The 24,062-nt window shown below is 51.4% G+C and overlaps 1 protein-coding gene across 1 annotated transcript in view; it reads left to right on the top strand.

Annotated features, from left to right (window-relative positions):
* Nucleotides 1-2,327: 2,327 nt before the first annotated feature.
* The window catches only part of syt8 (synaptotagmin VIII), a 150,314-nt gene continuing 128,579 nt past the window's right edge, over nt 2,328-24,062 (top strand). Inside the window, exon 1 of the mRNA XM_086007813.1 lies at nt 2,328-2,488. The gene's annotated coding sequence lies outside the window, so the exon portion shown is untranslated. The remainder of the gene's footprint in view (nt 2,489-24,062) is intronic.

The raw sequence follows: 24,062 nt of genomic DNA, 5'->3' as shown, positions 1-24,062 counted from the left end.
GCCCTATCCCTTGAACATTGAATTGAATTACAATGCCTCACCTGGCTAATTCAGCACCAACCAGGGGTTGAACCCTTGGCCCCGATATTTACAGGGAGGCGGCGAGGGAGTGTGGCGGTCGAAAGTGGCCGAAGAAACCGGCGAGCCTGGGGATGTGGAGGTCCTGCCAAATTTAACGGCAGGACCTCATTATCCAAGATGGCAGACACGTACGCATTGGGTTGAGGGGTCGTGTTTCTTTGGGCTTAACCCCCCACCCCCCGACCTCCTCCTCCCTGTCTGGAATGAGGGGGTGCGGTGGTTAATATCACGGCCCATGACTTTCCTAGTTTGCAAGGGTCAGTTCCACATTAGATAGTTCACTTACTCAATTTATTATTGAGGATACAATGACCTGGAAATTGTGGTCAGCGGCTTGCCTCCCGCGTACGCCTCCGAAACACAAGAAAATTATGTACTTACCTGGTGTCTCTGGAGCTTCAGACTCTTGCGGTCCTGGGCCTGCAGGCATCGCCTGCGTAAATGCCCACGGATCCCAAGGGTGCACGCGGTTCGCAAGGGCCAGGATCACGTGGGCCAGGACAACCAATGACAAAGGGGGATTCCTATTATGCTTATGAGGATTCCATTTACATACGGAATCCCTATCAGCATAATAGAAATCACCTAATAAAAATTAATTAAAATACCCTTTAATTAAACACTTAGGGTGGAAAATTCAGTTGGTTAGTGCCTCCGGGGGCGCTAATGGGGCACTAGGAACTTAGCCCCCGAGCGTGGTGATTTTAGCGCCGCTCTCGAAATTGACGTTGTTTTGCGGCGGCGCTAAACACTACTGCCATGATCTCCTGCGCCCGCAAATCGTGACGTCAGTCAAGCGTGCAACGCCCTGGTAGCACCCGGGACCGGATATTGAGTCACGCCCCCTGCCTTAGCACCTGCCACTAGGAATGACAGGTAGAGGGGAACGTTTTCAAGTCGGGAAGGGGCTGGGAGAGTGTTATTTAAAGGCAGGTGCTTCCTGTCTTCTTGTCGGCAAAACTTTTGGTTTTAACGCTGTCCTAAGGAGTTTTGGCCCTCAGCACCACTTTTGAGGTTCCTAAGCGCCGAGTTATTTCCCTGGGCCTATCCATTAGTGCTTGCAACACAATTGCTTTTGAGGTCTCTCCAGGCCGAGATTCAAGGCTGCAATGAGCAGGGAGTGGCTGGCCAGCAAGATGGCCCCTCCCCTTTAAGAACTGGATGGCGCCAGTCTGTCTGGCTATAATGGTAATTGGCATCGCCTGAGCTTTGGTAGCATTCTGAGGTAGTGCCTCGCTCCCTGACATTTGCGCCTTAAGAGATGTGTGCAGCGCCTGATTTAGTGCTCAAACAACTCATGGGGCGATAGAGGCGAAATTTTGCAGTCGGAGCTGATAATTAGCGCCAGGCGCTAAGCTTAGCCCCCGTCCGATATTAGCGCCCCAAAATGGGCGATACCGAATTTTCCCCCTTAAAATAAATTTTTTGAAAAATAACTTTAAATATTTTTAACCGGGACAAAATTGACCGAAACTATTTTAAATGTAAGTGAGTGTTTAAATCATTAAAAAAATTTTATTTTAACATTTATTTAAACCCTTACGCTGGTAAAAGAAGGCTATGGTGGGCATTCGCTGGACAGTAGTTGGACAAATAGCCCAACACTGCACCAGCGACAGTGAATTTGTAGCGGATGCGTACGATTTGTCAAGGAGAAACTTGACAGATTGTAAGTTCTGGGTTTTCGCGCATGCACATCGCACACGGACACCCGGAACTTGCGGGGCACTTACGAAGCACACGCCGTCATAGGCCCCGTAGAATCCGGGCCATTAAGGAATTTTGAACTGAATACAAAGCGCATATTCTACAAGTTTCCTGTCACCTTTGGACAGGGCTTAGTGACCGTGAGGAAACTTCAGTTTGTGAGACACCAACTGGTCATTCAAAATTATTTCACACTTTTTGAAGACCATTTTTAAGTTTCAATTTGATATTTTTTTAAAAAATGCAGTTTAATAGTAATCCAATAAAACACCAGCAGCTTTTATAGACTGGTTTTAAACTCTATGTTGTTTGATGAACATTTGTGTCCAGGCAAAATGCCTGAAATTCCTCTTCCAAGTTGAGTAAAAGACTCGATGGGATTTTTCCACTGATCTGCTGTGGAGGCAGGGAGAGGAATTCCAAACGTACCAGCATACTTTGTGGTTGTGGGTGTTGCCTCTCTGGTGCAGGTGCGTTTTCGTCATTTGGGTGTGGCCAGCACTGAGCATCAGATTTCTTCATATCACAAGAAGAAAAGCCAGTCTGGCGTCTTTTACAACCAGTGATTTTCATAAAGGGCACACTGACTAAAGCACCAAAAACAATGAAGGAGCAAGCAGCAGCGAGGTAGAAAGGCAAGGATGATATTTGGATCAGGCTGGTGAAGTCCCGACTGTCTGAAATTCTCCCAGGAAAGAAGGTGAGAGTCACTTCAAACTTTGTTTATCACTTCGCTTAACTACTGAACAACAGAACAGCTGAAATGTCTTTGTGTTTTCAATGGTAGTTAAGGGCGATGCTGTATTACAATCTGTAGATCTCTGTGTTTTGGCATGTTCTCTTTCTGTTTTTACCCTTTGGTTAGCTCCCTTTCTGTTTCACTGGGGTACCATTACACAGTATTTTGCCCATTTGGCCATTCCTTATTTGTGAGCTTTACTGGTGTTGGTATGTTAATTGACCATGGAGGGCACCACACTGCAGCCCTCTCTCAATGTCCAAGTTCGTGCACTTTCCAGCAGAGTTGTGGATAGTGATCAGGAGTGGAAATCCTGCTGATTTTTCCCCTCCCTAGCCCAGGAGCACTGAAGCCAATTGTAGCATCAACTTAGTCCAATTTTATACTTTTGTTGCTCCAGATAGTACAGTAGAGCAGGTCAATTGTCGGGGATGACTTGTGTGAGCCTAGAGAGTGTGTGTGGACAGGCATCACAGCTGGGCCTGAATCTTACCAACATCTACACACCTGCACACACGCACACGCACACACACACACACACCTACACACACACACACACACCTACACACACACACACACCTACACACACACACACACACCTACACACACACACACCTACACACACACACACACACACCTACACACACAAACACACACACCTACACACACACACACACACCTACACACACAAACACACACACCTACACACACAAACACCTACACACACAAACACACACACCTACGCCTACACATACCGACACACACACACTTACACACACACACACAAACACACACACCTACACACACCGACACACGCACACACACACATCTACACACACACACACACACAAGCACACACACACACCTACACACACATGTACACACACACATACCTACACACACACACACACACACATGTACACACACCTACACACACACCTAGGTCTCTATGTTCATGCACCCCCTTTAGGATTGACGAATCTGTTCGAGTTTTTTGAGGTTGTAACTAACAGGATAGATAAGGGGGAACCAGTGGATGTGGTGTATTTGGATTTTCAGAAGGCATTCGATAAGGTGCCACACAAGAGGTTATTAAACAAAATTAGGGCTCATGGGATTGGGGGCAATATACTAGCATGGAATGGGGATTGGTTAACGGACAGAAAACAGAGAGTAGGAATAAACGGGTCATTTTCAGGTTGGCAGGCTGTAACTAGTGGGGTACCGCAAGGATTAGTGCTTGTGCCTCAGCTATTGACAATCTATATCAATGATTTGGATGAGGGGACCAAATGTAATATATCCAAGTTTGCTGATGATACAAAGCTGGGTGGGAATGTAAGTTGTGAGGAGGATGCAAAGAGGCTTCAAGGGGATATAGACAGGCTAAGTGAGTGGGCAAGAACATGGAAAATGGAATATAATGTGGAGAAATGTGAAGTTATCCACGTTGGTAGGAAAAATAGAAAAGCAGAGTATTTTTTAAATGGTGAAAGATTGGGAAATGTTGGTGTTCAGAGGGACCTGGGTGTCCTTGTACATGAATCACTGAAAGTGAACATGCAGGTACAGCAAGCAAATGGAAAGCAAATGGTATGTTGGCCTTTATTACCAGAGGATTTGAGTATAAGAGTAAAGACATCTTACTGCAATTATATAGGGCCCTGGTGAGACCACACCTGAGGTATTGTGTACAGTTTTGGTCTCCTTACCTAAGGAAGGATATACTTGTCATAGAGGGAGTGCAACGAAGGTTCACCAGAGTGGTTCCTGGGATGGGGAGATTGTCCTATGAGGAGAGATTGAGTAGACTAGGCCTATATTCTCTAGAGTTTAGAAGAATGAGAGGTGATCTCATTGAAACATACAAAATTCTTACAGGGCTTGACAGGGTAGATGCAGGGAGGATGCTTTCCCTGGCTGGGGAGTCTAAAACCAGGGGTCACAGTCTCAGAATAAGGGGTCGGCCATTTAGGACTGAGATGAGGAGAAATTTCTTCACTCAGAGGGTATTGAATCTTTGGAATTCTCTACCCCAGAGAGCTGTGGAGGCTCAATCGTTGAGTATATTCAAGTCAGAGATCGATAGATTTTTGGATATTAAGGGAATAAGGGGATATGTGGATAGTGCAGGAAAGTGGAGTTGAGGTAGAAGATCAGCCATGATCTTATTGAATGGTGGAGCAGACTCGAGGGGCTGGATTTGAACTCGGGTGTGGGATGGTGTTGTGTTATCCGCATTTCGTGTTATCCACCCAAATCTAAATGGATGTGGGAGATTGATGCAGTTTTAACTTAATTGTCCAATTGATTTCCAACGTGTGGGAACCCTTGGCAAATGGGTTTTTCCTCACTGAAAGCCGCCTCCGATGACGTCATCATTGCTGCTGCATTTAAGGTCTACAGCAAGCCTTGCTTCTTCTGCAGACTGCCAAGCTATTTGCCTGTGGAGTGTGAGAGACCTGCAGGAAAGATGACTAGCGGGAGACCCAGATCAGCTCCTCATTTTGACGAGGTAGCCCTGCAGGCATTAGTAGATGGGGCTACAGCCAACAGGGAGGTGCTCTTCCCTTCTACAGGGAGGAAGAGGATTCCCAAGCAGACCAAGGCAGTGTGGATGCAGGTGGCTGAGGAGGTCAACTCCTTGGGAGTCACCGCAGAACCTGGAGACAGTGCCGCAAGAGATTTCATGACCTTCTCCGCACTGGAAAAGTGAGTATGATTTTCCCATCACCCTCAATCTGATCCCCATTGCCTTTCCTCACCAGCACTCAGCTTCAGTAATCTCTTCCTCCACATCCCACTTGACACTGACATCCATGTAGCCTTACCCATTCCCTTTCTCTCTATGGTTACATTCATGTAACTATTCGACTATGCAGCCCTCACACTCCCTATCACTGTGATGCTATGCAAACAACTGACAACACACAGGGAGGGCCCTTGGTCTTGCCACCTCACTCCATCTTTGTCTCCTTCTAAGTATCGATGCTATGGAATCTCTACACTCACTCCTTCATTCTCACTCAACCTTCACTTGTCTCCCTCATTGCAGGAAAAGAGAGCTCACAATAAAAGAGAGCGAGCGAGGACAGGAGGCGGGAAAGCCTCATTAGCCCACCTGACCCCCTGGGAGGAGGAGGTCCTGGAAATCATGGGAGTAGAGGAAGATGCGCAAGTGGGGGATGGACAGACGGGTGCAACACAGCAAGCCGGTGACAGAAAAGTTTCCCATCTCTCTCATTGGCATTGCATGAGTCACTGATAATGATTTTGATGCTCTAACAGATGGACTTATGAGCATCTGCAATATGCAATGTGCATGTAACCTTGGCATCACATCTCTGACTCTTTCCTTTACTCCCCCACAGGACCATCGCAAGCATCCGTCCCCACTAGCCAGGAAGAACAGGCTGAGCAGCCAGACTCCTCAGAGGAAGCTGCAACCTCTGAGGGTGCAGCGTCACCAGAATTCAGCGAATCCCAGCACCAGTGCAGACACTCACACCTCAGTGGGACCTTCGGGACATAGAGTAGTGTTGTCACCTGGTATATCACAGCTCACAAGTGAGCATCAGCAGATTGTGGAGACAGGGACAGCAGTGGAGAGTCCTAGTCAGAGGGTGCAGGACTCTGCCAGCTCAGCTCAGCTGCATGTTAACCCTCTGCCTCTGGGTCCATCCATAAGATCAGCGGTGCTGGAACTCCAGGAACAGATGCAGGAGTCTCTGGCAGGTTTTGTCTCCAGGGTCGCTGCGAGTGTGGAGCGAATGGAGGAGTCCATAGCGACCATGAGCAGAGCCTTTGTGGAGTCATTGGCGCATGAACGCATCATGACGGAAAGGATGGCAACCTCCCTCGAACGGATGGCAACAGTAGATGAGAGGATGGCTTCGGCCATGGAGGAGATAAGCCGCCAGAGTGCTGAAAACATGGTGAGTGTTCATAATAGAATAACATCTCTGGAGGAGCGATGGTCATCTATTGAACTGAGAAACCAGACCTTCATGGAAGTCCTTCTGAGTAGGACTGCCATTGCAGATACGGGTCCCCATGGTCCCCCTGATGTGCAGCAAGGTGCTCTCCAGCCACTTGCAGGCGCTGAGGGGGACCTGACCCATGAGAGGGAAGTTGGTGGCAGACATCAAGGAAGTGGGGGCTCCTCTCCAAGTGCTCACACTTCCATGCCACTGCAGAGCCCTCGGTTAGAGCCCCACCGGAGTCCACACCCAAGTGAGATAGGCGTCTCAACCCCTGCACAGCCGCAGGAGCAGCAGACTCTTGATGAGCCCTCACAGGCTCGCAACCCCAGAGGACGCCCGCCAAAGGTGTCGAGACAGGAGCAGCAGCAAAGTGAGCAAGGGGCCTTCACATCTGCTGAAGCCACAGAGGAGGCACCATGTAGGAGCACGCGTAAGAGAAAAATTCTGCACAAATAGTCACAAGGGTAGTCACTTGGGTGAAATGTATTTATTGCAAAAATGCCATCAGTTGGTCCTTGTACATAAAAATTCTGATGGCAACTGTTGCAGTTGTGGCGTGTGTCATTTCGCGAATGGGACTTTCACATTGAGGGCTTAGGATTACTTGCAACTGTCAGTATGCTGGTCAAATAGCTAGGAATCAGCAAGGTCTTGGCCATTGTCGATGCTCAGGCAAGAAGCTGTGAGGCAAAAGTGCTTGATTGGCTAGGCTAGGCAAATCTGGCCAAGATGAGTGCGTTCCTTGCATCCCGGGCAGCAATGTTCTCACGTAATGCTGCCACTGGTTGATGGGCCTCTGCAGGATGTGCGTTTTCGCACTCCTCCTCCTCCTCCTCTTCCTCCTCATCTGAGGAGGGTATGTGAGGAGCCACTTGGTCCTCAGGAATCTGCAAGCCACGACACTGTGCCGTGTTGTGGAGTGCACAGCAAATAACGACGATTCTGGAGACCCTGGCTGCTGAGTACTGCAGGGCTCCACCGGATCTATCCAGGCATCTGAAGTGCATCTTCAGCAAACCGATGGTTTGCTCGATTATGGCTCTGGTGGACATGTGGCTGGAGTTGTAGCGCTCCTCATTAGCCACGTCCTCAGGGGATAGCCCTTGTCTCCAAGTAGCCATCCGTTAAGTCGGTCTGGCGGACTGAATAGCAGAGGCACACTAGACTGGTGCATTATGAAGGAGTCATCGCAACTGCCAGGGTACTTGGCACAAACATGCAAAATTTCCTTCTTGTGGTCACACACCAGCTGAACGTTAAGGGAGTGGAAGCCCTTGCGGTTGACAAAAATACCTGGATTGCGATGGGGTGCCTTAATGTGTGCAGTCAACGATGCCCTGCACCCTTGGAAAGCCTGCCAGATTAGCTAATCCAACCGCTCGCACCATGACACTTGCTTGATCCTTGATGAAATGGATGTGATTGTGCGCGATGGCAAAGAGGGCATCGGTTACTTGCGTGATGCAAGTGTGTGCGGCCGCCTGGGAGATGCCGCTGATGTCTGCTGCTGATCCCTGGAATGAGCCTGAGGCCAAAAAGTTGAGTGCAGTGGTGACTTTGACGGCCACTGGTAAGGCTTGTCCACCTGGTCCCCTGGGCTTCAGGTATTGTTGCAACATTGCGCAGATGCCACTCACTACCTCTCGCGAAAGTCAGAGCCGCCTTTGGCACTGCTGCTCAGACATGTTGAAGTAGCTGACCCTGTGTCTGTAGACCCTGTTTGGGGGGTACCTCCTGCGCTGACAGGCTTCCAAGCGCTGGCCCCTTCTGGCCTGTGCAGCTTCAGGTGGGTGAGCAGCAGCCTGGTGCTCCTGTTGCTGCTGCTGCTGTTGGTGCTGCTGTTGTTCCTGGTTCTGCTGCTGCCATGGCTGGTGCTCGAGCTCATCTAATGCCCAGAAGGGAAGGAAATAAATGGCTCCCATGCTTCTGGTATATGCCTCAGTTGAGGAAGCGCTCAGTGAGGGTGGCGCGAGGGGTTTCCCAGGAGGTCACACTGGAGATGGGTGTCAGGCTCCAAACTTCCACAGCTGTGGTTATGCCTTCTAAAAGTTCCCCCAGACCTGAGACTACAAAGTCCTGCCACCTGCAAATGATGGCTGATCAAATCTCCTTTTTAATGGTTGACCTGCAGCTGATAGTCAGCAATCTAATAGTGCTCCCACCAGGTTTCACCATCGTGTTTCCCACCAGGTGTGTTTCACGTGGGAAAAGGGTTAGATTCGCAAGGGCCTTTCAAACCAGGATTATAGAGGCTATTTAGTGCTTGTTAAGGGCCTTAACGACCTATCCTGCCTGTTGGAGGCGGGACGGAGTCGGGACCATTAGACACGACTGAGTTAAAGTTGCTCGGAGTCGGGAACCAGGCCGGGGGGGGTGTGGGGGTCCCGCCTGCCAGTTTTCGCGATTTCAACCCCCCACATGCCTCCAATCACGCCTCCACGGCCCATTGAAAATCCAGCCCGAGGGGTTGAATGGTCTTCTCCTGCTGCTATTTCTTATGTTCTTATGTTCACACACACACACCTACACCTACACCTACACACACACACACCTACACACACACACACGCCTACACACACACACCTACACACACACACACACACACACCTACACCTACACCTACACACACACACATAGGGTCCTGCGGAGAGCCGTGTTGTGACCATTGCTGTTCATGATCTTTATAAATGATTTGGATGACAGTAGTAATAGAATTATTCACACAGGCTTGCAGATGATACTAAAATGCATGGGAACTGAAAATTAAATGAAATAAATAGGTCACAGGCTGATTGAGGCAAGTTAGAATTACAGTATATAGAATTTACAGCACAGAAATAGGACATACGGCCCAGTATTCCCTTCCACCTCTTTCCATTCTCCCTCCTCAGCTCTGTCCTGGCTGGGCCTACCATACTGGTGTCACTGGTTCCAACCGTGTAGCCAGTTTATCTGGGTTCAAGCCCCACTCCGGCAGCCATTGATTCTCTGATTCCCCCTGGCCGTTAACTCTCCTCTGGCCTATTCTCTTTCTTCTCTTGGTCTCTAACCCCACTCTATCATCTCCCTCCCACCCATTCTACATTCTACCTTTGGCCTCCAGTTTCAGCCATCACTCAGACCTACTTTAATTATTCCTGCTTACTCACCCCGCTTGACCTGAAGACTACACTTAGCCTTGACTCCACGTGTACGGTGTCACAGGATCTTACAGGCTGGAGCTATTTCTCTAGAAAAGAGAAGGGTGACCTAATACAGGTTTTTAAAATTATGAAGGGGTTTGATAGGGTAGATGTAGAGAAGATATTTCCACTTGTTGGGGGATCCAAAACTAGGGGTCATAAATATGATAGACACTAATATAACCAATAGGGAATTCAGGAGAAACTTCTTTACTCAGAGAGTGGTGATAATGTGGAAATTGTTACCACATGAAATGGTTGAGGTGACTAGCATAGCTGCATTTAAGGGGAAGCTAGATAAACACATGAGGGAGAAAGGAATAGGGTTAGATGAAGGAGGGTGGGAGGAGGCGTGTGTGCAGCATAAACACTAGCATCGACCAGTTAGGCAAATGGCCTGTTTCTGTGCTGTAAACTCTATGTAATCTAACAATACTATATTTAGGCTTTGGAATGGTTACACTTGTGTTCAGTTTTGATCCCCAAACATGGTGAGGGATATTGAAGCCCTGGACAAGAGTGATCAAAATTATATCCATTCTTAGGGCTCTTAGTTATCAGAATAGGTTCAATCAGTTGAATCTATTTTCGTGGGAGAAATGAAGGCTAGAAAAGGATATGATTGAGCTTTTTAAAATGATGAAGGGATTAGATTGTGTCCAGTTGGATAGGTTATTTGAGATGGATAGGGATGGGCGATCTAAGTGCCATATATGTAAAGTATGTTGAAAAGAGTTAATTTAGATGTTAGGAAATATTTCTTTTCACAGAGTTATTTTACTCTGGAACAGATTACTGAAGCACATGGTGAATATGCATTCTCTGCAGTCCTTCAAAATTGAGCTGGACACGCTCCTGAGAGAGTAGGATAAAGTTATAGAGGGCAAGTTGCGGCACAGCTGGGAATAGTGATACCTGTGGGTTACTGTGGGCTCCTGGAGCTGGTTTGGGAATTGGAGATGAATTTCCCAGTATATTTCCTAAATTGGCCCCAATTTTTTATTTTGCCTGGCGGGGCAGGTATACTGCACAATTTTTTGCCTGGAATGGTGGACCAGACAGACTAACCTGACCTTTTTTATGACATTAATTTTTAAACCCTTTTGTTCCGTGACAGAACTAAAGAATACTAAATCTTAGACAAAAATGCTTCACCCAGACATCTTGTCACAACATTTTCTCCAATTTGCAAATTTAAAATATGAGAGGTTGTAAAAAATATGCTCCTATTTTCTGCACTGCTTGACGTTATGGCCTAGAAAAGCCTTGGCTCCACTCAACCAGAGTAAGTCAGATCGATCAGGTGCTACTGACCTCTTTTCCTGAACTTGCCAGATTATTTAAGTTCAGGGTGGGATCAACTAATTTACATATTTCTGGTGGGCACTCACTAGAGGAGGGGGCAGTGGGAAATCTGGGATGAGATGGTTGCTTAGGGGGCCACTGATGCCCCACCAAAGTAACGACAAACTAGGGGATTGACTCCCCTTTATTGGTCAGTTGATCCAAACACTAGCATGAAGGAATACTGGGCTCTCCCAGCCTATAGCCCTGGCGACTCCGGTGGGCCTCACTTCTGCCAGTTCAGCGGCCTATATGCTGGGCTCATCCTGGTGTCCAGGTTGGTGGGCAGAAGGGAAAACAATCCTGAGGAAACTTTCAATGTGGTAAATCCCTTCTCTTGGTCCTGCTCGTTAGATTCCGTGATCGGGGCAGACTGAAGTTCCAACTGCCTTGGGCCTCTGCACAAAATGGCTGGCATGATTCTTCCAGGTGGAGACTCAGCGGATCTGGATCCTGCCTGAACTTGCGAGTTCACCCAGCCTCATATGCCACCCTTCCTCCATGGATCCAGCACTGGGTCCAAGGATATTAGAGTCATATCTGTTTGAATTGCATGAACCTGGAGATTAGGCAGGAGTTGCATTCAGTGCTGCTACTAGTGGATAAATTCTAGATCAGCCAATAATAGTACGGCAGGAAGTCCAATTAAAATCCAAACAGGTAAACTTAGCAGAGCAAGAAATAGAAGCAGCTGGCACTGGGGGAGAATAAAGCCAGTTCAGAGAAGCTGGCAGCAGAGTCAAGTCAGAGAAGGCAGCATTGCAGGAGAGCAAGGTTTGTTCTGAGCAATGGGTCCTGATTATAGGAGTACTGGAGCCAACTAGGAGAAAACAATAACAACAGAAAATGCTGGAAAAACTCAGTAGGCCAGGCAACATCCGTGGAGAGAGAAATAGGCCTCGATTTTAACTGACCCGTGGAGTCGGGATTGGAGGCATGTGGGGGGTTAAAGTCCGGAATTCGGGGGTCCCGACACCATCCTGCCCCCAACCCGCCTCCGTGTAAGTTTCAAAGGAGGCGGGTACCCGCCCTGCACTGGGACCCGCCTACCTGAGGCAGGAAGGGATTAGTGACAATTAACTGCCTGTTAACAGGTAGTTAACAGGCAGTTTTTAGCCTAATTCCAATTTTACAGCTTGAAGTGTGGGATTCCTGACGGCTCCAAACCACGCCAAGTTAGAGGAGTCGGGCCGTCGGGTTGAAGGACTTGGAGGGGTCGAGATGTCAGTGTTCAGGTGAGTGATGGGTGCATGAGTGCAAAGGTAAGTGTGTTTGGTGTGTCTAAAGTGTGTAAAGAAGTTTAAATTACCTGTACTTACCTTTTTAGCCTTCCTTCCTCTAGGTTTCGGGAGTCCTTCATCTAACCGGCACAGAAAGCAGAATGGCTGTGAACTGTCAAAAGTGTCAGCCTGCAGCTTTCTGTGCCAGAGAGATTTCTAACTGAGTCTGTGTAGAAGGACTCAGGTTAGAAGTAAGACTGTCAGTGTTTGACAGCTTCAAACAGCTGTGAAACACTGATATTTCATCAGTCAAAACGTCTTGACAGATGAAATTTCAGTCTGTGACGTCACCTGTTGCTGGGTGGCCCTTAATTGGCCTGCTGAGCCCGCTGGGCGGGCTCAACAAGGTCAATCAAGTTAAAATCGCTTGGATTGGCCGCATCTCGATGGAGGCGGGACAACAACCCCGAAAGTTGTAGTCCCGCCTCCTTCCCGACTTCTGAGTGAAAATCACCCCCGTAAGAGTCAACGTTTCAGGTCAAAACCCTTTGTCAAGACTGAAAAAGCACAGGAAATGTGGGAGAGAAAAAAGGGGGGGAGGGGGGGTGCCAAAACAAAGGTGTGGATAAAAAATAAGTAAAAATGTAATGGGGGCCGAGGTTATGATCTGAAATTGTTGAACTCGATATTGAGTCCGGAAGGCTGTAAAGTGCCTAATCGGAAGATGAGGTGCTGTTCCTCGAGTTTACGCTGAGCTTCCGTGGAACAATGCAAAAGCCCGAGGACTGTGAGGTCTGAGTGGGAATGGAGCGGTGAATTAAAATGACAGGGGACCGGAAGCTCGGGGTCACCCTTACGGACTGAACGGAGGTGTTCCGCAAAGCGGTCACCCAATCTGCGTTTGGTCTCCCCAATGTAGAGGAGACCACATCGTGAGCAGCGAATACAGTATACTAGATTGCAAGAAGTACAAGTAAATCGCTGTTTCACCTGGAAGGGGTGTTTGGAGCCCTGGCAGTGGGAAGGGGGGAGGTATAAGGTCAGGTGTTGCATCTCCTGCGCTTGCACGGGAAGGTGCCGGGTGAAGGGGAAGGATTGCTGGGGGCGATAGAGGAGTGGACTAGGGTGTCTCGGAGGGAGCAGTCCCTATGGAATGCTGAAAGGGAAGGGGAGGGGAAGATGCGTTTGGTGGTGGGATCACGTTGGAGGTGGTGTGTTGTGTATGTACCTTTAAGAGAAGAACTGATTCTATACTGCAGTACCGGCAGTGACCACCCCTGTATATAAAGCCATAGCAGGCTTCTGTATTTCAGTCTTAAGTTATTTCTGGCTGTGCAGCTGCCCCAGTCAGCAGGAGGAGAAGGAGCAGCCAAACCAGGAGAGTGGAAAGTGGTGGTCTCCTGATCAGGAAGAGGAGGATATCGTTAGACCACCACCACCTCCACCTCCACCATCATCACAGCAACTGAGGTGCCTGGAGAGAGAGGACAGAGGAGGAGAAGGAGAAGGGAGGCCAGCAACAACACCAACCAGGGGAGAGGCCTTTCCATTACTGCCTCCCCAAATTGGCCTCCACTTCAGGAGAGGGAGAGAGGAGAGAGAAACAACCAACAACCACCAACTGTTTGGAAGGAGGGAAGAACAACATCATCCTTCAGGTGGGTGTTATTTGGTGCACTCTCCCAAAGACTTTGTATTTTAGGTGGGGGGAGAAAAGAAGAAACAAGGCCGGATCATCAAGGGGTGTCTGTGTGTGTGTGTGGCTCTTGTTAAAAACTAGGCCACACACACCACTAATAAGCACCCCTTCAATTGCCTGACCTGGGACAGCTGGAGCTGCCTAGGTGAAGCCCAATTACATCGTTAAGACCTGGTGTGAGACTGAGCCTGGGGCATCTCCAGCTTTCCCAGGTGAAGACATCTTCTCCCCCTGCCAGAAGACCACCTTCAAAGACTTTAAATTCCCATCGGAAAGTGCACCCCTGCCAACACCCACCCACCCACCATCCTGAGTGGCAACCCTGCCCTTGCGGCCTCCCTCCTTCCCACCCCCCCTCTCTCTCTCTCTCTTTGTCTCCCTCTGCCTATTTCTCTGAGGCACCTCAATTTCATCTCTTTTTATTAATTGCCTATTGAGCAGAGGGGAGAAGGCCCCTCTCCCAATTTCAATCAATAAGGGGAGAGGTGTGTCTTCATTTTAAACAGCTCCCTCTGCTCAATAGAGGACCAAAAAATACCTGAGGCCATTAACACCTTCAGGCCTGTGACTTGGGGTGAGTGTAGCCCTTATAAAAACACCCCATAATGGCGACTGCATCTTCGCTGGTGGTGGGGCCAGCCAGGACTTATGCGGGAGTGGCAGCCACAGCCACAGCTGCTCCCGCTGCTTCTGCTGCCCCTTCACCTTTTAAACTTATGACAAAAAAGCTTGGGGTGAAGAGCTACACTCACCCCACTATGACCATTGAGGCCTGCGTTAAAGCCATGGCTTGGGTTGTCGGCCCCTCAGCCATCGTCGCGGCCTCAATAATGTACGGGAAGGCTGTGTTCTTCCTGGGGTTGGAGCGGCGGTGTCCCTGGCCGTCGCCAAGGGGCTCACCATGGGCGGGACCTTCCTGCCGGTGGATCCTCTCGAGGCCACCGCGCAGAGGATCGTCATCTCGAATGTCCCGCCCTATGTTCCTGGTGAGCTCCTCCTCTCCCATTTATGCCAACTTGGGGAGGTGAGGTTGGGGATTACACCCATCCCGCTCGGCTTCCGGGAAGCCAGCCTTCGCCACGTCTTCTCCTTCCGGCGCCAGCTGTTTATCCAGCTGGCGCGGGAGGAGGACACCGACGGGACGTTCGTCGTCCACCACGAGGGGACCGCCTATCGCGTCTTCTGGACGTCGGACGGTGTGCGGTGCCACGCCTGCAAGGAGGTGGGGCACATCCGGAAAAACTGCCCCGCCTCCAAGGCCGCCGGATCATCTCGTGCGGCCAAGGCTGGCGCAGCCGCCGCTCCTCCCCCCAGATCTGCCCGCGCGTCGGGAACGTCTGATGCGCGGTCGACGTTGGGGGCCAATGCCACCAAGGCCTCCGGCGGGGGGGAGGGAGCGCGTCCGGCCGGAAAGAAGGCGCGGCGGAAAAATAAACACCTTAGGGCGGGTCCCCCCATGGATGGCCAGCCCTTGCCCCTTGCGCCCCTTACACCTGCGCTCCTCGCGGAGTTAATCGGGGCAGACGCGAGTGGGAGGGGCCTCGTACCCGAGCCTGTGGCCGCAACCGCCGCAGCGGTAACGCCAATACCTGCGGCCGGGCTTGGGCCCGAGGAACCCGACAAACCTGCTCCGCCGGAGGGAGCAGAGGAGGAGGCCTCAGCAGACATGGAGGTCTCCCTCGCTCCCTCCGTGCTAAAGAGAAGGCGCGACCCCCTGGAAGAGGAGGAGGACCGGGAGGAGGAAGGTCCCTCCGAGCAGGGGGAGTCGTCGCCCGCCGCGGGTACTGCGCCCCCCCCCCCCCGCTGTCGTCATCATCAGCGATCGGCAGGGGTCGCCTGTCCCTCGGGAGGCTGAGGCAGATGTGTCTGTCCGGCACATGACTCCCGGGGATGGGGACGAGACCCTGCCCGTGGCGGGGGTCGCGGAACAACCCGCGGCTATTGACATTTTATCGGTGCCGTTACCCCTCGCCGGGTCGGGCGGCCTGGGGTCTGGGTCGGGCGAGCTCGAGGAAAATGAGCTCGCCCAATGCGACCCGGACATCTCCCAGGGGCTGCTCGTCCCAGTGGAGGTTTTAATTCAAAACACCCCATCCGCTGGGTCGGAGGCTGGTGGCGGGAAGGAGGATGGCCCCCTGGCTGCGTCTCTGGTGCTGGACGTACTGGAGGAGCTGGGAATTGTTCTCTCCCCGGTTTATCCGGTCGTTCTGGCGTCTGAGGCAGGGGGGGACTCCGAACCGCCGCCGTCTTCTGGCCCGGCGCCCCTAGAGGAGCCCAGGGAGGAATCCTCTGCCGCCGATCCTGGGGGTGGGATCCGGGCGGAGGCGGGGCCGGCTGGTGCGGCCGAGCCGTTCGCTGCGCACTGCGCGACGGACGGGTCGGCCGCTGGTGACGAACCCCTGAAGGAGGATGGGGACTCGGTGATGGGCACGGAGGACGATTTGGACTCCACCGTCCACGAGGCGCTGGATGACCTCGTGCCCCTCGCCGAGTCTCTCCTCATTCCCGTAAGGGAACTCTAGGACTTTATGGCCACGTGCCGGGGTCGGCAAAATAACATCCGGCTGGCCCTCGACAGGTGGTCGGAGCTGGCGCTGCTCATCGTGTCCGTCCGCGCCGCCGTTAAAATCATGGGCGCTGACGAGGGCATGGACCCGCTCGAGCTGCGTCGGCTCAGAACGTTTCTCACTGGGCTGCTGAGGAAGTGGCGGCTGACCAGCGGCTGCGCTCCCTCCCCCCGTTAGGTGTAGGTAGAGGTTGCACTATGCTTCTGACATGAAGATAACCATAGCCAGCCTCAACATCAACGGCAGCAGGGAGGCGCGCCGCAGATTCAACAACTTCTCGGTCCTTCGGGACGGGAAGTATGCGGTGTGTTTCCTGCAAGAAACCCACACCGTTCCGGGAGACGAAGCCACATGGCTCCTGGAGTGGCAAGGAGGGGTCAGCATGAGTCACCTCTCCAACAATTCTAGCGGGGTGGCTATCTTGCTGGCCCCGCATTTTCAGCCGGAGATCTTGGGGGTCAAGGAGCACGTGCCGGGCCGCTTGCTCCAGGTCACTATTCGCCTGGGGGGCGTGCCGCTCCATCTAGTGAACGTGTACGCCCCTCAGACCGCTGCGCAGCAAGTGCGCTTCTTCGAAGAAGTGTCCGCTCTTTTGGGCTCCGTCGACGCAGGCCAGTGCGTCATCCTCGGGGGGGATTTTAACTGCACCCTCGAGGCGAGGGACCGTTCGGGTCCCCCGCGAAGCCCGGTGGCGATGGAGAAGTTGAGGGACCTGGTCGGGTCCTTCGACTTGGTGGACGTCTGGCGAAATCTCCACCCCGACTCCAGCGCCTTCACCAGCGTGAGGTCTGGGGGAGGAAGGTCCAGAATCGACCGCCTCTACATTTCCCGGGCGTACGTATCCTGCGTTCCGGCGGCTTCCATGCGGCCGGTGCTGTGCACGGACCACCTGCGCGCGCGGGGGGGTCCGCGTACTGGCATTTTAACAACCTGCTGCTGGAGGACGTGCGGTTCCGGGATTCGTTTAGTCGGTTCTGGGCCGACTGGAGAAGGAAGCGGGGGGGCTTCGCCTCCTTGAGGCTATGGTGGGACGTGGGCAAGGCTCACATCCATCTCTTCTGTCAGGAGTATGCGAAGGGGTCGACCAAGAGGCGGGAGGCCCGGGTCGGGCGGTTGGAGAAGGAGGTGCTCGACCTGGAGTCCCGTCTCGGTCAGGTCGTCGAGGACCCGGCCCTGCGGAAGGTGTACAAAGAGAATAAGGGCGCGCTGAAGGACCTGCAGCTCATCAGGTCCTGAGGCGCGTACGTGAGGTCACGGATCCAGCTCCTGCGGGACCTGGACCGCAGCTCCCCCTTCTTCTACTCGCTGGAAAAAAGACGGGGGGTCCATAAGCAGCTCTTGGGGCTGCTGGCCGACGATGGATCACTGGTCTCGGATCCGGAGGGAATCAGCGTGGAGACTCGCGCCTATTACGGGGCTCTGTTCTCTCCGGATCCGTCCAGTGAGGATGCGCGCAGTTTTGTGGGAGGACCTGCCGAAGGTCAGCCCGGAGGGCGCCGAAAAATTGGACGCTCCGCTAAGCCTGGCGGAGCTGACCGGCGCCCTCCGCCAGCTCTCTGGGGGAAAGTCCCCGGGGCTGGACGGGCTGACCGTGGAGTTCCACAGGGTGTTCTGGGACGTCTTGGGGGGCGACTACGCGTGGGTCCTGGGGGAAAGTTTGGCGACCAGGGAGATGCCCCTCTCTTGGCGCAGGGCGGTCATTGTCCTGCTGCCTAAGGAGGGCGATCTCCGCCTCCTTAAGAACTGGCGCCCGGCCTCCCTCCTCAGCACGGACTATAAAATCTTTGCCAGGGCCATGTCTGCTCGCCTTGGCACTGTGCTGGCCCACATGATCCACCCCGACCAGTCCTACACGGTCCCGGGCCGGACCATCCACGATAACATCCATCTGGTCCGGGACCTGGTCCACCACTCCCAGAGGGCTGGTCTGTCGGTTGCCTTCCTTTCCCTGGATCAGGAGAAGGCGTTCGGCAGGGTGGATCACGAGTATCTCTTCGGCACTCTGCGCGCATTCGGGTTCGGGACGCATTTCGTTGCCCGGATCCGACTTCTGTACGCCGCCGCGGAGTGTCTGATTAAAGTTAACGGGTCCTTGACGGCGCCCCTTTGCTTCGGGAGGGGGGTGCGTCAGGGATGCCCCATGTCCGGTCAGTTATATGCCATTTGCGTGGAGCCTTTCCTGCGCCTCTTGCGGAAGAGGTTGATGGGACTGGCTCTGCAAGGGCCGGGCGTGGAGGTGGTCCTCTCAGCTTACACCGATGATGTGCTCCTCACGGTCACGGATCCCGCTGACTTGCAGAGGATGCGGGAATGCCAGCAGATTTACTCGGACGCATCCTCCGCCAAGATCAACTGGGAGAAATGTTCCGGACTCCTGGTGGGTCAGTGGCGGGTGGACTCCCTGCCGGAGGAGTTCAGGCCTTTCGCCTGGAGCACGACGCACCTCCTCTATTTGGGAGTCTACCTTAGCCCTGCCGAGGACGCCTGGCCGGCGAACTGGCAAGAGCTGGAGGCCAAAGTCACCGCTCGCCTAGGACGCTGGACAGGACTGCTCCGAGTGTTGTCCTACAGGGGTCGAGCGCTGGTCATAAACCAACTGGTGGCCGTCATGTTGTGGTACCGGTTGGTCACTTTGATCCCTCCCCCTGCGTTTGTCGCCAAGATGCAGAAGAAGCTCATCGACTTCTTCTGGGACAAAAGGAAGCACTGGGTCTCTGCCGCGGTTCTGTGTCTCCCGCTTAGGGAGGGCGGTCAGGCGCCGGTGTGCCTTCGCACCCAGGCTGCAACTTTCCGTCTTCAGACACTGCAGAGATACCTGTACGTCGAGAATCCTCCGAGATGGTGTGCGCTGGCGACGTTTTTCTTCCGCCAGCTGCACAGCCTCAATTACGACACGCAGTTCCTGTTTGCGAAAGTGGGCAGCAGGCGTGCCGGCCTGCGGGAGCTGCCTGTCTTCTACCAGGAACTGCTATGGGTTTGGAACTATGTCGCTTCCAGGCGGAGCTCTCCCCCGTCAGGAGCGGCCGCTCTCCTTCGGGAGCCGCTGCTCAGGAATCCGCACCTCCACGAACGCGGGTTCGGGCGGCTGGCGGAGGGCAGGGCTGTGCCTGGCAAGGTGACCAGAGTCGGGGACCTGCTCGATGGCGGAGGAGTGGGCTGGATGGCGCCGGAGGAGCTGGCGCGGCGCCTGTCCTGGGCCAACGTCCGGCTCGCGGTCGAAGCCGTTGAATCGGTGAAAGCGGCACTGGGCCCTGACTCCACTAGGTGTATCGAGGCGGCTCAAGCACGTGGGGCGATCCCGTCCGAGCTTACCCCAGTTTGGACGGAATTCCTCATCGGCGCCCGGCCCCGAAACTCCCCTCGGGAACCGGCGCCTCACAACTTGAGCCGTCTCGAGGAAATACCCTCCGTGCCTTTTCATTCCGCATGGAGGGGTTTCCTGTATGGGCTGCTCCTGCACACTCTCCACTTTGCCATCTTCGTCTACCGTCCGGACACGCCTTGGCATGGCGTCTTGCCGATTGGCGGTGGCGGAGGTCCCCAATGGAGGGCTCTCTATGCGGGAGTCCTCACTTGTTCCATCGGGGACTTGGCCTGGAGGGTGTTGCACGGAGCGGTCCTGTGCAATAAGGTTTTAAGTAGGTTCACGGACTCCCAGGCCGTCTGCATTTTTTGCGGCCTGGAGGAGTCTGTGTTTCACGTTTATATGGAGTGTGAGAGGTTGCAGCCCCACTTTCACTACTTGAAGGGGCTGCTCCTCGATTTTTGGTTGCACTTCAGTCCCATGCTCTTGATCTACGGTCACCCGGTGCGGAGGGGAGCGGACAGGTTGGAGGACCTCCTTGTGGGCCTGCTCCTGGGCCTGGCTAAAAGAGCCATCAATTGGTCCAGGCAGTGGGCGGTCGAGGGGGTCGTCCAGCCGGATTGCCTGCCTCTCTTCCGCGGCCATGTTCACACCTGGGTGGCCCTGGAGATGGAGCACGCGGTGTCCGCTGGCGCGCTTGAGTATTTCCGCGACCGGTGGGCGCCGCGGGGACTGGAGTGCATTGTCAACCCGGAAAATCAAATTTTAATTTGATTTGTTAAGTTTTAGTTGAACTTTTGTTTATTTACAGTCCAATTGGGTTTTTTTTTTCGGGTCCAAACAAAAAGAGTACCCTCTGTTCAATTAAATACCTGTTTTATTGTTCTCCTGCAGTCCGTGTATTATTTATACTCGGGCATTACATGGTGGAAATGGCGGAGGATGATCCGTTGAATGTGGAGGCTGGTGGGGTGAAAGGTGAGGACAAGGGGAACCCTATCTTGGTTCCAGGAGGGAGGGGCAGGGGTGAGGGCAGAAGTGCGGGAGATAGAACGGACACGGTCGAGAGCCGTGTCAACCACGGTAGAGGGGAATCCTCGGTTGAGGAAAAAGGAAGACATGTCGGAAGCACTGGTGTGGAAGGTGATGTGGTCTCCTCTACATTGGGGAGGCCAAACGCAGATTGAGTGACCACTTTGCGGAACACCTCCGTTCAGTCCGCAAGGATGACCCCAGCTTCCGGTCGCCTGTCATTTTAATTCATCGCCCCATTCCCACTCGGACCTCACGGTACTCGGGCTTTTGCATTGTTCCACGGAAGCTCAGCATAAGCTCGAGGAACAGCACCTCATCTTCCGATTAGGCACTTTACAGCCTTCCGGACTCAATATCGAGTTCACCAATTTCAGATCATAACCTCGGTCCCCATTACATTTTTACTTATTTTTTATCCACACCTTTGTTTTGCCCTCCCTCCCCCCTTTTTTCTCTCCCACATGGCAGCTGTCTCTCATTCTGCCAGCGCATTTCACACCCAATCTAGAGCCGTCTTTTGTCTCCACTACTCCCATCACCATCTCGTCTCGTTTTGAATACCTCTTAATGTCTCTTCACTTCTCTTTTGTTCTCTCCCAGCCTCCAATCTGGCCTTTTAATTTGTTTCATTTCCTGTGCTTTTTCAGCCTTGACAAAGGGTTTTGACCTGAAACGCTGACTCTATTTCTCTCTCCACGGATGTTGCCTGGCCTGCTGAGTTTTTCCAGCATTTTCTGTTGTTATTTCGGATTTCCAGCATCTGCAGTATTTTGCTATCGTAGGAGAAACCAATGTCATGGTTGAGTGAGTCCCTGAGAAGTGTTTCCCACAGCAGCTGGCACTGGGGAAGAGCAAGTTCAGTTGGAGAAGTGGCGGGTCCAAGAGCTGCAACCCTGAATATTTAAGACCTATAAATACGTCTGGCTTTTGGATTGTCGTATTTCCTCTGTGATCAGATAGGTAGAATTCATACATACGAACGTAAAAACTCACAAAAGCTGATGCAGCCTCAAAGAAAGGGAGGCTTAGCATCCTTGTACAAAGCCACAACCTGCGCTACACATTGCTCATGAGTGCAAAATCTAGCTTGATTAATCTTCTTCATTACTATTTGGGCCTGCAAAAAACAAGGCTGATATGTGAGCCACAACAATTCAAAGAATCACCTTAAGTGATATTCCTCAGTACTTTCCATCTCATTCCTTTTTGTGGATAGAAACCACAGCTGTATTCTGGAACATCTGCTTCCTCAGGCCTCAATTCATCAACATTAGAAGAGACAGCTCCAAGGTGAGTTGATAGTTCCTGCAAGACCAATGCCATCTCCCCGTCCCCGCCACATCCCACCCCCTTTACAACATGAGCTATGCTGATGGTTGGTATGTATTGCATTAATAATTAATCTTGCCTGATTTAATTCAAACTCTTATAGTCCTGAGGCATACTTCTGCCCTGTAAAAGATCTGAAGGTCCAAGCTTTCTTTTGTCGCATGACTACATGTGAAATGCTTAATCAAACATTAGCATGAAAAAATAACCTTGATGTTTCAACTAAAGATACAACTGTGTTTATAATCTGACTTTATTTTACTAATCAATGCTTTATTATTTACTGCCTCAGTTGTACATTGATCAGTGAGTTTCGGCACATAAAATATAGCAATTTTGTTTTAAGTACGGGTGCCTTGGTCACAAATCAGTTTGGGAGACATGATTGTGCGGCTATAGAGAGGGAAAAAGAGCACCACAGATACACACAGGGACAGAGGGAGAGGGAGAACAAAATACCACAGATACACTCAGCAATAGAGAGAGAGTGAGAGAGAGCCACAGATACACACAGGGATGGAGTAAAAGTGGTTTTGATTATTGTGGTGATTATTCCTTGATTAGTAAAAGTATTGTGATTCGTTGTTTGTTAACTGCCTTGGGATATGTGTTGTAATCTCATTGGTAGTTGATGATCACATGATGTGTTGTGGCTACCTTAAATTCAGTCCTTTTCTAGCTTTAGTTGGGACTGGATGTAGAAAGATATGCTGCTGATTTTAAAGTTAATAAAGCCTAGCTTTGGAAGGCCAATCTATTCTTTATTTCAATTTATTAACTTTATGTTAGAATGGAGCGATATCTTCAACCAGAACGATTCAAGGCTGACCCCAATTCTGCTGGAGTGGATGATAAATGGAAACATTGGTATTGTACATTTAAAAACTTTTTGGGCGTGTTGGATCAAGAGGCTCTAAATAAGCTGAATATGCTGATCAACTACATTGACCCGGATGTATATAAATATATTTTGCACTGTAAAACTTATGAAGAGGCTATTTCTACATTGGAAAAGATTTTTGTTAAACCAAAGAATGAGGTATTTGCACGTCATCTTCTATCTGCCCATAGGCAGCAGGTGGGAGAATCTTTGGATACTTATTTACAAGCACTTCGGTGCCTTAGTGTTGACTGTAATTATAAGGCAGTGACGGCTGAAGAATATAAGGACGAATCGGTACGGGATGCTTTTATTAATGGATTACTGTCTAGATCAATTCGTCAGCGGTTGTTAGAAAATAAGACTCTGGATCTTAAAAGTGCTTTTGAGCAAGCTTCTACATTGGATGTGGCTCAGAGAAGTTCGGATTCTTATGCTCTTTTTAATTGGCCTGCGACTATGGTTTCGGCAGTTTCGGATGAAAAGAAATTATGTGGACTTAATGGGAGTGGTTTACTAGATTTTGAAACAGTTTCTACTTCGGCAGCCGTTGCCTCTAGGATTCAGAAGTGTTATTTTTGTGGGAATATCCGGCACCCTCGTCTGAAGTGTCCTGCTCGGGAGGCTGTGTGTAGTAAATGCGGCAAGAGAGGTCATTATGCACGTGTGTGCAAATCATCAGGTTCAATTACCTTCCCTTCTCCTGGTGTGGGAGGGTCTTCCTCCACTACCTCTTCTGTGACTATTCAGCCTTTAGATAGGGCGTTTATTGCATCAATTTCTGCTGCATTTGCTCATGGCCTAAACAAAGCTATAGTTACGGCTCAAGTTAATGGGTTGGAAGTGAAGGCCCTTATAGATACGGGCAGTACTGAGAGTTTTATAAGTCTTCAGTTTGCGAAGGAGAAGCATTTGAAAATTTCGCCTGTTACGTATCAGGTGTGTATGGCTCAGACGACCCTTACTTCACAAATAGCTGGTTGTTGCTTTGT

Source organism: Somniosus microcephalus, chromosome 15 (assembly GCF_052327205.1).
Source record: "Somniosus microcephalus isolate GS21.2 chromosome 15, FLI_Smic_1.0, whole genome shotgun sequence".
Classification (NCBI taxonomy): domain Eukaryota; kingdom Metazoa; phylum Chordata; class Chondrichthyes; order Squaliformes; family Somniosidae; genus Somniosus; species Somniosus microcephalus.
The sequence above is the reverse complement of the archived record's forward strand: the minus strand, read 5'-3'. Positions and strand labels throughout refer to the sequence as shown.